Here is a 14,173-nt window from a genome sequence, read left to right as displayed (position 1 = left end):
TACAATATTCACTACAATCTTTCTGCATCTTAGGCCAAAAAAAATACCTTAATAATTTCTCATAAGTTTTGTTTATACCTAAATGACCAGAATAACTACAGTCATGAGCAATACCTAGAACAAAATTCCTATAACTACTTGGAATGACCACTTGTTCTACAACATCATTAACATTTCTACTCTTGAACTTCCTCATTAGGATTCAGTCCTTTAAATAGTAACACTTGCCTTCCTTCTCGATATCATTAATTTCAACAAGGGCATTATCTCTTATTACCTTCAAATTATCATCTTCAATTTGAGATTTAACAAATTCTTCCTTATTAACTTTCAGCATTCGCAAGGAGTACTGACTTTACTTACTTGTAGTGTTTCCGGACTATCTTTAAACAAGTTTTGTAAATCCAAACCGTCGTCATCATTTACCTTTCCTTCGGCACTCTTACTTCTTGTAGTAACTGCACAAGCAGGAAATAAGTTTGGAAATGTACATTCAACTTCTGTAATAAATGAAGAATTAAAGGGTTTTTCTGTCAAAATTGGATTACTGCTACCAAAAACTTTGTCTCCACATACATTTCCAAGAATTAACTCTACTCCTGACACTGGGATTTCTCTCACCAAAGCAATTTTAACATATCCCGAAATTAACGGAGTTTCTAACCTTACTTCTACTAATGGAGCTGAAAACTCAGGTCCAAACCCACGCAGAAGTACATAATCTCCAGTATCCTTCCACTGGTCACACATATTTCTTATCATTACAGATTGTACCGCTCCGGTATCTCTTAACCACCTTACTTCCTTTTTTCAACACAAGGGAGGTGTAACCAACCATCTCCCATAAAAGGGTCATACAATTCAGTACCTTTGGATGTGGACTTCTCTTCAGGTAGTCTCACTCCATTTCCTTTTACAATATCTCAATACAACCAACATTACTAACATTTTGAACATCATTGTTACCTATTTTGTAACCTATATTCTCATCAACATCACATAATATATTCTATCGATGCTATCCTTACAATACCTCTTACCTGGCCCGAAGGGGAGAAGCAAACAAAACAAGGACCTCTGTCACCACATGCTTGTGGTTGATTCAACAAGTGCAATGGTATTTTCAGGTTTATGATCATCCTTAAAATGTACAGGTTTATCTTTAACTTTATTTACCACTTGAATTGGACGGTTTATTTTGCGATGTGGACAACTCCTACTGATGTGTCCTGGTTTGCCACAACTGAAACATACAAAATCTCTAAAATTTTCGCCTATATTTTGGTAACTAGGTGTAAACTGATCATTTACACTGTATCCTTGCTTTTCCAGCATAACACTAGGACCAGAATTATATCGACTTGCCCCTCTACCACCTCTATTTAAAGGATTTATTATAGACTCCACGAAATGATACCTGTGAACTCGTAGTCTTACCTTGTGCCTTGTAATTTTGCTGCTCTTCCCAACTCTGCTCCTTCCAATTTTAGGAGTGACGTCAGTATTATATAGCTTATGGGTCAATGCATAATTATCAGACAATCTAATGGCTTCATCGACATTATCTACATCACGTTCATCCAAATATGTTTTAATAAGTGGATTAATACCATCCTTGAACTGCTCCAAGCAAGATAAGTATTCCTGAAGTTTACCGAAATCACCATTAACTTCTCGGGCATTCATCCACCTATCATACCACAGGCGTTGTTCCCATGCATACGTCCCAATATGAGTACGACTGTTCTCTTTTTATCTAGATTCTGAACTTCTCTCTATACCTCTCTGGCACCCATTCATAAGCTTTCAAAACTTCGGTTTTAACTCTCTCATAATCCTTAGAATCATCTAAAGATGAAGCGCAAATACTTCCCTAGCCTTTCCTCGAAAGGAGGTTTGAACCAACGTGCTCCATGACGTTCTCGGCCATTCATGCTATTCTGCTACTTTCTCAAATTGTAAAAAAATGCATCCACTTCATTTTCAACAAAAATTGGTACACTTTTTACTGCATTGTCTATTCTAAAAGATTTTGGTATTTCTCTGGACTTTTCTTCTACTTCAAGTTTCTTCATCTTCTATCTCCTAACACTTTTCAGCTCTCCTTTTCATTTTTCTAACTTCTTTAGTTCAACAGCTTTCTCATTCTCTAATCTAACTATTTGCAAATGAATCTGCATCTGCTCAACACTCATCCCTTCATAAAAAAGTTTGGACTTTTTTGGTTTAACCTTGCGTGACTTGGTTTTTTCACGTACGGCTTTGGCACCTTCCTCTTCACTTGCACTACCCTCTGTATTATTCTCACTTGCGCTTTGCTGGCTATCAGTTTCTTTGCCCTTCCCAACTCATTAGTAACAACCCTTCCTTATCAGACAAAATGCCTAAGTCATTAGCGCCTCACTTACTTTATTTTGAGATTTCTTGCTTCCTTGCAGATTCTGATACTTCTACATTATAGTACCTAGCTAGAACAATCCAGTCATTTTAAGTTATACCTTCTAACTTTTCACCACTAGGACTACGTATGAAATCTTTCAAATCAAACATCTTTGATAACCTGCTCAAAATAACACAGCAAGACAAATATAGCACTAACACTATCACACTCTCCCCCTCTCTAAGTACATGGAAGTTACTGAAAAGCAATTAACAGTAGGGATACGTCAAGTTATGGTCGAATACGCTCGACATGAATAAAGCAACAATTAATAAGGATACGTTCGGGTTTCGTTCGATAGAATGAGTAAACATTGAGTATGGATATGTTCGAGTTTCGTTCGATAGAATGAGCAAAAACTGAGTAGGGGTACGTTCGGGTTTCGTTCGACAGGCCCCCATGTAACATAAAAAAAAAAACTTTCTATGGTAAGGATTTACGAGGAGAATATATCAGGAAACAGTGACAACTCACTATAACTTAAAATGTACTTATAACAAACTAGTAAGGAAATTAAAGTCACAAACAGAACATTAAACAAATTACGGACGCTTTACACAAAAGCAAAGACTCGCTACACAGCACTTCATCAAGACTACTAATCACTAATCACTGCATTTTACAGTATAATACCCAAGTCACAAAGCTTTACTCAACACAACATATAATTCACTGTAACATCAAAAGTTAGTGGCAACCAACGTTACATCACACAAGAAAACGTCCAAATGGATAAACAATACATTACCATATATTCCTCAAAACTTGATACACTATTATAATCACTTGTTTGTTTCAGCTCCAACGAAAATCGTCGTTTTGGGCCTTTATATACCAGACTCACGCTAGACATCCATGGACCAAATATCATTGTTTCGGTACATTATCCTTGCGACTACCGCCTACGCCAAGCGCTACTGCCATCTGTTGTCTAGTGTACACACTTTTTTTCTATGCAAATATCAATTTTCAACCTTTTCTGCAATTTTACAATTCAATAAATCAATATTCCTTTACAATAATATATATATATATATGCTTAAAAAATCACAGTAGATGCACGTGACTTCATAAATAAGCGAATACCACGGGAAAATGATAGTCAGAAATCCAAGCGCTTTCGTCTTTATTCAGACATCGTCAAGGAGCTCCTTGATGATGTCTGAATAAAGACGAAAGCGCTTGGATTTCTGACATCTATATATATTATATATATATATATATATATATCTATATATATATATATATATATATATATATATGTATATATATATATATATATATATATATATAATATATATATATGTATACATATATATATATTATATATTGCTACTTTCACAATGCATGTTTCCCCTCTTTGAAATGTCATGTAGAATTGTGTAACATTTTTTTCAGATTCCTAGATAGCTTAGAATAGCATGTTTTAAATGTGTTCAGATTTTGCATTACATAATGTAAAAGAATAAATATATGTATATATGTATATATATATATATATATAGATATATATATATATATATATATATATATATATATGACGTAGAATGTAAAAAGAGATAGATTTTCTTTGTCCGTTCAAAGCTATAATTGTTTCAGTAACTTTTGATCTCCCCGAGATTAAGCAAGCTCGAGTCTTGCGTTGTTATCAAAACATGTCAATCTTAATTATCGCTCAACCTCCGTTTCAGTCGAGTACATGTCTTTTTTGATCAGACTCGTCTTGTACGTGTATGTCTTTGCCGAGTCCCACGTGGAGATTGCACATTTTTTATGTGAAGTTGCGTCAGAGTTCGAAGCCACTGGAAGCATTTGTGCCAAATACGTTTTTTGTCATCTACCCTGTCCAGCTTCCGTAAAGGAAGAAGATTTCATTATATCTTAGAACCTCGAGGCATTAGCATCTCTCTCTCGGTCTCTCTCTCTCTCTCTCTCTCTCCATCGCATACCAATTTTGATCTTAAAGTAACGTAACGTAAATTGGTCACTCGTAACTTAGAATTTCATATTTGATATTTCTTAGAGTTTATTTAGTATTAAATAGTATTTTGTTTTGGAATCTGAACAAACATTTATTTCGTAATGGCGCCTGGTTTTTGTGAAAGTGTGTAAGACAAGACTGCAGCAAAGAAAGAAGTTGGTATACCAAAAAAGGTAAAGTGTATATTTTTATTAATTGCAACTAATAATGGATAGGAACTGTGGTTAACTAATAACTAATTATTGTTAGGAACAGTGATTAACCAATAACTAATATTTAATGGTTATGATGGTTTGGTTAACTAATAACTAATAACAGGTGGTTATGAAGGTTTGGTAAAAACTGTTGGTTACAATGTTTTGAGTGAAAAAGATTTACACTTTTACACATTGCTGATTTTTTGTGTTTGTGTTTGTTCCACTGTTTGTGCACTTGTTCATTTTCTTATTGAAGTGTGTCTTTTTATTTCATGTTTTCATTTGCATTCACAATTTAATTGACTTAGTTATTTTCATTGCTTAATCTTTGCACATTTAATTAAATTTAACATTTGTGAATTAATTTGCATTTACTTAGAATTCTTTTCAAGTTTTGTTGTTGTTTAGCACTTGTGAATTAACTTCAGATTTTCAATTATTGCCTAACACTTTTGAATTTCAATTGAATTAATTTTCTTGAGTTTTGTGATAAATTAATTTTGATTTAATTTTACTTAATTTGATTCAAGAATTAATTAAACTTTACTTTGTTATCAAGTAACAGTAATTTTTCTTGATATTGTGAATTTCACTTATAAATTTTGAATTTAATAATAAATTTTTGTATTTAAAATTTTTATAAGTGTTTTTATTTCTAACCAGTATATTTGCATTTAATTATGATTATATTTATGTTAGGTAGAAACATAGAGTGGTAATTGATTTGCTTTCCTTCAATTTACTTGAAGTGACTTAGAACCAGGGAAGTACTTAGAACTTCCTGGAAATCAGGGAATACATACACTTTTTTAAAGTTGTTGATGGAGTGATGCCCTTTGATTAATTTAATTACTTTACAAGATTACCTCACACCTGTTTTGATGAACTTAGTCTGATTTTCTGCAATACTGGTAAGTTGTTAAGGGATCACTGTTGCCTTAGAGTATTCAGTCGTTAACGTTTAATATGTGTTATGAGGGTTCAGGTGTCTGGCTTTATGTGAGGTAATAATTTTTGGGATGAATGGTAACCAGATACTTGGCACTTCGTAACAATATATATATATATATATATATATATATATATATATTATATATATATATATATATATATATATATATTATATATATATATATATATATATATATATATATATTATATATATATAAGTAGATGAAAGCAGGCAGGAACACACGGGAATTTGACATTTTGACATTTATTCCGACGTTTCGCAAGATTTTATAGCATCCTCGAGAAATTCTATCGATAGATAATAAAACAATTTTTAAAAACTTTTTTAAAAAAAAATTAAAAAATTATAAAATTAAAAATAGTTATCTATTAGTCAATTTAAAAGCAGACCATATTTAAAACACAATAACTTAAGTTAAAACAAAAGTTAAAAAAAAAACATGGTATTGAACATTTATCTGCAATGATTTATTAAATTATACATATATATATATATATATATATATATATATATATATATATATATATATATATATGATTAATTATCACATCACCGTGATTCATATAAATTATTCGAGCTACAAAATGTCCTTTAATATCTAATTCGCTCTATCTCGGAATTAATGTATTTTCAATAATGTAAGCCGAAAGGGAATTTTTTGTTGATATAATTTCGTCCTCTCGTGGGCCGCTGGTTCGACCCAACGAGAGGACTAAATTATTATCAACTAAAAAATTCCCTTTCTGTTAACATATATGAAAATATATTAATTTCGAGGTAGAGCGAATTAGATATTAAATATTATATATATATATATATATATATATATATATATATATATATATATATCAAAGTATCAAAGTGGCGAGTGAAATAGTGAGTAAAGCGTGATGACATGCTGTTCAATGGGCTTCCTGTACAGGCACGAATGACAATCAGTCGTTTTTACTCTGGAGTTACTAGCATCTATATATACATATATCTATCTATTAATATATATATATATATATATATTATATAATATATATAATATTATATATATATGTAGATATATGTATATATATATGTATATATATATATATATATATATATATATATATATATATATATATATATATATATATCACGCTTTACTCACTATTTCACTTGCCACTTTGATACTTTCGTCCCTCCCTTCTAAAACTTCCTCCATCCTGCTACAAAGCCTCTTTTTCGGTTTTTTCTCTATCTTTTTCACCAAACCTCCTTGTGTTTCATATCTTTACACCAGTCTGTCATCTTTCATTCTCTCTATGTGATCAATCCACTGACAACACTACACCCTCCCTGCTAACCTTATTACAATGTCTTAGCCAAACAATTCATTTTAAAAAAATCTTTCTGATTTCTATTAAAAATCTAAAGCAAACAGAGAAATTACAGCTGACTGGACAATCCTTCACACGTCTGAGATTCAGCATTATTATGTATTTTCCCCATTTTGCCTCTCAGTTAACGTAAATCTTTCAAAGGAACAATTGCAAAGCACCTCTTTCTCTCTCTTCGATCTGAGCTTCTCTCTCTTCGCCTGTTCTGTCACCTACCCGTCTTTTCAGAACATGGACCGCTGTAGCTAGCTTCGAAAAGCCAAGAATGAATCAAGAAGCCGCTGGAGGGCATACAAAGTTAATAAAAGAGGTCACCGAGAGAATAGTGCCCTCAGACACTCCTCAAACCCATCCAAATTCAGAGCTCCTCGTATCTGCGGGGCTGCCCCCTTTACGCTTCCACGTGGCTGCAAGTGAGACCCTACCTGACGGCATTGGAATGGATTTCCATTCATCCATCGGTGCCCTCCAAGAAGCGGAGACCCGCGATCAAAGATGGCAAAGTACGGTTGTAGTGGCAATCACTTTTGTCTCTTTTACTTTATTTTTTTCCATTTCTGTGTCCCTGAGGACTTTCAAAGCTATCCCTTGTTGTCCCCCCACACCCGCGCTCCCCTGTTCTATGATGCTAATCTAATTTAAGGACCTTCTACATGATTGACCAGTGTCTGTTGTTTGAATGACCCCCGGTATGAGCAGTCGCTAAGAGAAATGACGTACGTCGGTGTCTGTGGTTCACATCCTTCCATTCAGTACAATATTTCTGTGAGGTAATTCAGTCACTTCTTGACCTCTGAGGGAATTCTGGAAACGCAAGATTTATATTAAGAAAGTATGAAGATTTGGTGGCATATTTGCATTTGATCAGTACTTAATGTGCCGCACATGTGGTTATAGAGCAGTACCTCGTTCTAGGTATCCTATCACCTTCATTCCTGCCATGAGAGGTGGATTTCCTTATCCTTCAAAGCTCCGGGCACCCCAGTATATGCGCTTCAAGTCCCCAGCACGTGTCGGCAATCCGATCACGTGATCCCAGCGCTACAAGCAAGTGTTCTCTCAGTAATTAGTCGGACATTGAGAGTCCTAGTGCCCTTAGGGCGCCCGTGAATACGTCGAGTAATTAACTTGTACAAACATTCCTTTTAAATTTGATCCTTAGAGTCATGATAGCGTCCAAGAACACTTATCCTCCAAACCTATGGCAGACACTACCATCTCGCTTTATTAGCTTGTTCCACATTGATTTTTATCGATCTGAGCAAAAAACTGTAAGGCGATTATTGACAGTCAGCCGCTGACAGGGTAGAGTTGGATACCAAGAGGGAAATTATGGAACAAAGAGTGGCTTAGCGAAGTACATCAGATTGTCGATATTCGTCATCAGATAACGAGATTCAATTGAGGATTCAAATTGACTTTGAAGACTCGTTGACATTGGCTGATTGGAACAGATTCTATTTGCACTTCGTAACTTTCTTCTCGAGGAGTAATTAATATCTGTCACAGGCGATAATTGGATTCCTAGTAACATAATTACTCCGATTTGTTAGTTTTATTTCGCATGTATATCTATCTATCTATAAATAAATATATATATATATATATATATATATATATATATATATATATATATATATATATATATATCGAGCTTATGTCGATTTTAGCGAAGGTAATATTTAATTGTAGTACCCTGCTTATCATCTGATAAAACATACATAACATTTCGTGGGTGACGGATTATTAGAATTGCCTGATATACAACCAAAAATGACGATTATTGTTAAGTATTATTGATTTGTTTTTTTTAGAATAGATGCTGTTATAGAGAGCTGTTTTCTTAGTTCAAAGTTCCTCTCATTTGTAAATGGATCAATCCTTCCCGCTTTGATGGGAGAAAAGTATTTGTTTCCATTGCATTGCATTCGCCTCAAAGTTTTGTTCAAGGTCATACTTAAATGTAAAAGGTTTGAATAAGGAATGAGCCTCAGCCATAACTTTCGAACCATATGGAGATAGACATCTTATTTCTCATAATCTTACCAATGAAGTTATGCAGATTGAATTCAATGTCATTTCAAAGTCATACTTAAAGGTCAGAGGTAATATAAAAATGCAATGTTTTCCATAATTGATGAAGGATATATATTGGGCATGCATATATCGTTCGGTGCCAATACATCGAATGAGGTCGACATAGAAAATGAGGTCATTATTAAAGCCATTTAAAGGCAACTTAGCTGGTATGCCTAGTATTACCATATGCCTTTTCACCCGAAAGAGATTTGGGCAAGAGCATGATATCCTTCCAGTATTCAGCAAATATTTATGGGATGAGGACGCTAGGACCTCCACATCCTGATCCACGCAATTGCTGTCTCTTATCAGGCGGTGTATGGCTTTTTATGTTATCCATCCGCTTTGCTTAATTTTCATTATCAAACACTGACGTTACAGCAAACGCATCAAGGAGAAACCGCTTGATTGATACACATACATACATACATACATATATACATACATACATAAAAACTATATATATATATATATATACTATATTATAGATATATATATATATATATATATATATATATATATACATATCACACATATCCACAGGTGAAAAACTGTGGATATGTGTGATAAACGAATCACATGCTAAAGTGATTATTAAAAATCATACACATACACACACACACACACACATATATATATATATATATATTATATATATATATATATATATACATATATATATATATATATATATATATATATATATATATATATATATATATCTATATATATATATATAAAAGAAATTGTTGTGTTAGTTACATTTCAGAACGAACAAATAGGAAAGTGTTGGGTATTTGATAACTTACTTTAGGAAACCCTGTGCCATTTATAATGATAAGCTCCTTTCTTAATCTTTTAATCGTTGAGAAAAGGCAAATACTAAATATTACTCGTAATAGATTAAAAGCAAAGAGAGAGAGAGAGTCATTTTAAAGCCGGGGGTTAGAGGGAAACCACTCAGATCCGCTCATTTTTACATTGGCTCACCCCACCTCCCTCCCCGCCGAAACTCTGGACAATACATGCTCCGACCAGTCTTCCGTAAACTAAGGTGAAGTAACCAACCCACCTCCTTCTAACCTAAAATGGCATTCCCGCAGCCTAAACCTATATCGCTCTTTCACCATGTCCTTACCTGACGTAACTAGACTCTCTTTCCCTCCAACACACGCATACACACACACAAAAACCTTCCAAAACATTCGATGGAGTCCCATCCTCCCTCTGACCCTCCACGTCCTCCTTCGTCTGAACTTTTTTAGGCAGATGCGAGAAATAGAGCACTCATACATATGTACTAGTGTGTATACAATCACTATGTCACACTATGACAATGCTTGGAAACACGCGGGAAAGTTGAAGTTCTGCACCGGACAGAACAACATGACAGAACGTCATCTTCTCTCTCCCTCTCGGCCTGTTACGTAGTATATTGGCTGACACATATACAAAGTCCTTCATGTATACAGGTGCGTGTGGTTTCGACCGCCAACGAAGTGCATTGCATACCCACCCTTGTTTCAACCTGTACTGGAGAATACGAGAAAGACGCCCAATACCTATGCTAATAAGCTCTATATGGCCGCGAGTTCGATTCTCGGGCATTCCAATGAGGAGTTAGAGATGTATATTTCTGGTGATAGAAGTTCACTCTCGACGTGGTTCGGAAGTCACGTAAAGCCGTTGGTCCCGTTGCTGAATAACCACTGGTTCCGTGCAAGGTAAAAACACCAAACAACAAATTATATGGCATCTGCCCTGACGTGAAGAGATGGGTTCCATCCAGTAAACCTAATTATCTCAACCGAGTGAGTGATCTTCATATACAAGTCATTTACATTTCTATTTTAGAACTTAGTTAACAACTTTTCCCATTATTAAAATGCAGTTAACTTTTCTTATACTCTAACATACATAATTAATCTTTTAATTTCTTCACAGATAAACTTAACCGAGAAGACAGGTTTTATGACTGCGAATGAGCTCGCCCGCCCGCCCTATTACTTTGGGGAATTTTAGCATCAGGACTGGCCGAACCCGGAAACATTTTGTAACCAAATAATTCCTTCACCAGTGTGTTCTGATAGGTCCCTGGTATTAAAATTTTGCCACCTGGGAAAATTTTTAGGCGGGCAAAAACTCCCCGAAATCGCGATTTTTTCCGCTTTTTGGACCTAATCATTACATCTTATCTAAAACATTATTATATACGAAATTAATTTAGATTATATTATCTTTCTAATGATATGATGTTAACTTTGTGGTATTAGTATAGCACCCTGACGTTAAAACCCTGAAAATGCATTTTTTCCGAATTTTGTCTTTCAACCTTTCTTATAGGCATTTCCTAAAAACAGCTTCACTGCATTATTAACATATAACATTGTGTCTATAAATTGTCTGTATAATGGTGCATAATAATGTGTAATTTACACAATTTGTGAAGGTAGTGCTGCACGGTTTTCATAACGTTCCCAATGAAGTTCCATAAGTGCTCTACTTTCGGGTTCGATATATTAGATAAATAAAAAAGAAAAGGAAAAAATTAAACTAGTTATAATTAAATGTCTAATAAGAAAGTAGGAAGAGGATATGCAAAAAAAAAGAAACAAAAAAAGATGATGGCAAAACGTATGTATTTACTTCAGCCATGAAAAAAGAAAATAGTAATGATAATAACTACGTACAGAAAGAAGTAGATAAAAACTGCATATTATTTGTAAATTCGGAGATCCAAAGTAAAAACCGAAATACTAGTTTTCTTAAAAGTATGTGATCGTAAGCAGAATAATTAGTTCTATGTGCAAAAATTAAATGGCGAAGAAAATAGTAATGATATTAGTCACTTACAAAAGAAATAGATAAAAACTGGATATTATTTATAGATATCAGTGAATGGAAAAAAAATATTGGTTGCTTAAAAAGTGTAGTATGATCGTAACCAGAATAATTATTTCTAAGTGTAAAAGTTAAATAAAGAAGAAAAAATTAATTATAATAGTTACTTATAGGAAGAAATATATAAAAACAGGAGAGTATTCATGAATTGTGCACACGTACGTATTGAGCAAGCGTTTCTGGCATCTGCCTATACAGGTCCTTGCGTTTACATTCCATTCGTATAGTACGTAATTATGAAGGGAATGTAAGGGTTAAACCGGGAAAAATGTTTTAATCAAAAAACTCTTTCGCCAATTCAGTCTGATGAAAAAAAAAAAAAAAAAAAGTAACGTCCGTGGCCCCTAGCAAAGCTTTTATGGGGTCGAAATCGTGATTATTTTAATTTTCGCATTATATTCCTAAACTATGCATTTAATCGAGAACATTATTATATACGAAAGTAAAGTAGATAAAATTACATTTCTAATTATATATAATGATGTATAAATCGCCTATAAAACATATCTTTACCTTGTGGATGCCCAAAGGATTTTATACCGACGGATAGCTCGCCATGGGAAAAGCTCACTCTCTTACATATTTACCCATTTCACCGATCGTTTCTTTTCAACTTTTTCGCCGTCAGTTATCTGCCACTCTCGAAGAAGTAGTTTTACATCAACACTACTTTTCAAAATATTGAGAGCAATGTTAACAGATCGCCGTTTATTACCATAAACTCACTCCTGAACATTTCCATTGTTAGGTTTCTTCTCTCACTAACTCTTGTCAAGGTAACCCATCATAGTCTTATGATAATTCTGGATAGGTTTGCGAAAATTTCGGTCGTCTTTTCAGTGGAGTGAGGAAAAAAAATGTAAGCAATACTTTATTTATATAGATTAATCCTTACTAAAGAATAAATTCAGTGGCAACATCATCTAATCGGGAATAGACACACGTTCTCTCTCCCACTTCCTCTCCCTCTTCCACTCCTCCCCCTTCTGTGATTCGAACATTCTCAAAGTCGGATAAGAATGCTCTTGATAAACCTTTAAACCGAGTATCAAATTATCTATCGATGGTAACTAAAAAGCAGCCGCGACACTTGAGAAGTTATACGAAAGTGTTTATTCGACTGTTTTGAAACCTTTTGTATCTTGTATATATTTTGAAATTTAATGGTAAAAATTATTAATAAATTTTATATGTGGATACATTTACGATCCATCAATAACAAAACCCGTTTTATTTATCTCCATACAAAGCAAGACTTAAATTAATAAGAGCCGAGATTCAGTGTTACATGTTATAATTTTGTAATACTCCAACATCGTTCCTACAACATACACTTATTTGTTTTTTACCTGAGGTTCAAATTATTACAGATATTCCCTGTAAAAAAACAACCTAACCTAACCCAACCGAAAACTGCTCGGTGGTCAACTGCTCGTATTTTTGCAAATCATCATCATGTCCCAATAATTAACAGAATTAAGCCAATTGATAATTTTTATAGAATGATTGGTTTTCTTTGTTTCTTGGTTGAACGGAAACACGTATGGATCTTCACCAAGATTGATTCAAGGTTGAATTACAGTGAATAATATAAAACTATAACTGATCGTAATCTTGCTTTTCGATTGCTGAATAATCTATGATAATGAAATCCGAGTGGATCTGATCTTGTTTGTCCTTTCCCGGGGTGACAAGAAGAGACATGACACAGTCACCCAACTGCTTTAAACCGGTTTGTAGGCTTCGAGTTGGGCATGAATGGTTGGGGATTGGAGGGTAGGGGAGACAACAACGCCGAATTCCAGAGCGAGTAGTGGGCGTCAGTCTTCTTGCAATCACGAATTTTATCTCATTAGGGGAAATAGCTGTCCACCTCCTTTAACAACAACTGCATCTTCACGCACAGGACTCTTCAAACTAGTATACGTCTCTCGTTCCATCTCCCTGACCTGCCATCTCCCAATCCCCACTCCGTTCCACCTCCCCGTCCACTCGCTTCCCTTTACTAAAGCCTTGGAAAACGTTATGAAGGGGAGCAGAAGAAGGGGACGAGGAGCTGTAGAGAGAAAGAGCGGAAAAAAGAGGTTGAGAGCGGAAGTGTGTGCGTGTGAGTGGGGTGGCGAGAGAGAGAGAGAGAGAGAGAGAGAGAGAGAGAGAGAGAGAGAGGCGTTGGGGAAAAGGAAGAGGAGAAGCTCGGTATGGAGTTAAAAAATGCATGAAACCCCCACAATATAT

This window comes from Macrobrachium nipponense, chromosome 10 (assembly GCF_015104395.2).
Source record: "Macrobrachium nipponense isolate FS-2020 chromosome 10, ASM1510439v2, whole genome shotgun sequence".
Lineage (NCBI taxonomy): Eukaryota > Metazoa > Arthropoda > Malacostraca > Decapoda > Palaemonidae > Macrobrachium > Macrobrachium nipponense.
This window is presented reverse-complemented; position numbering follows the sequence as displayed.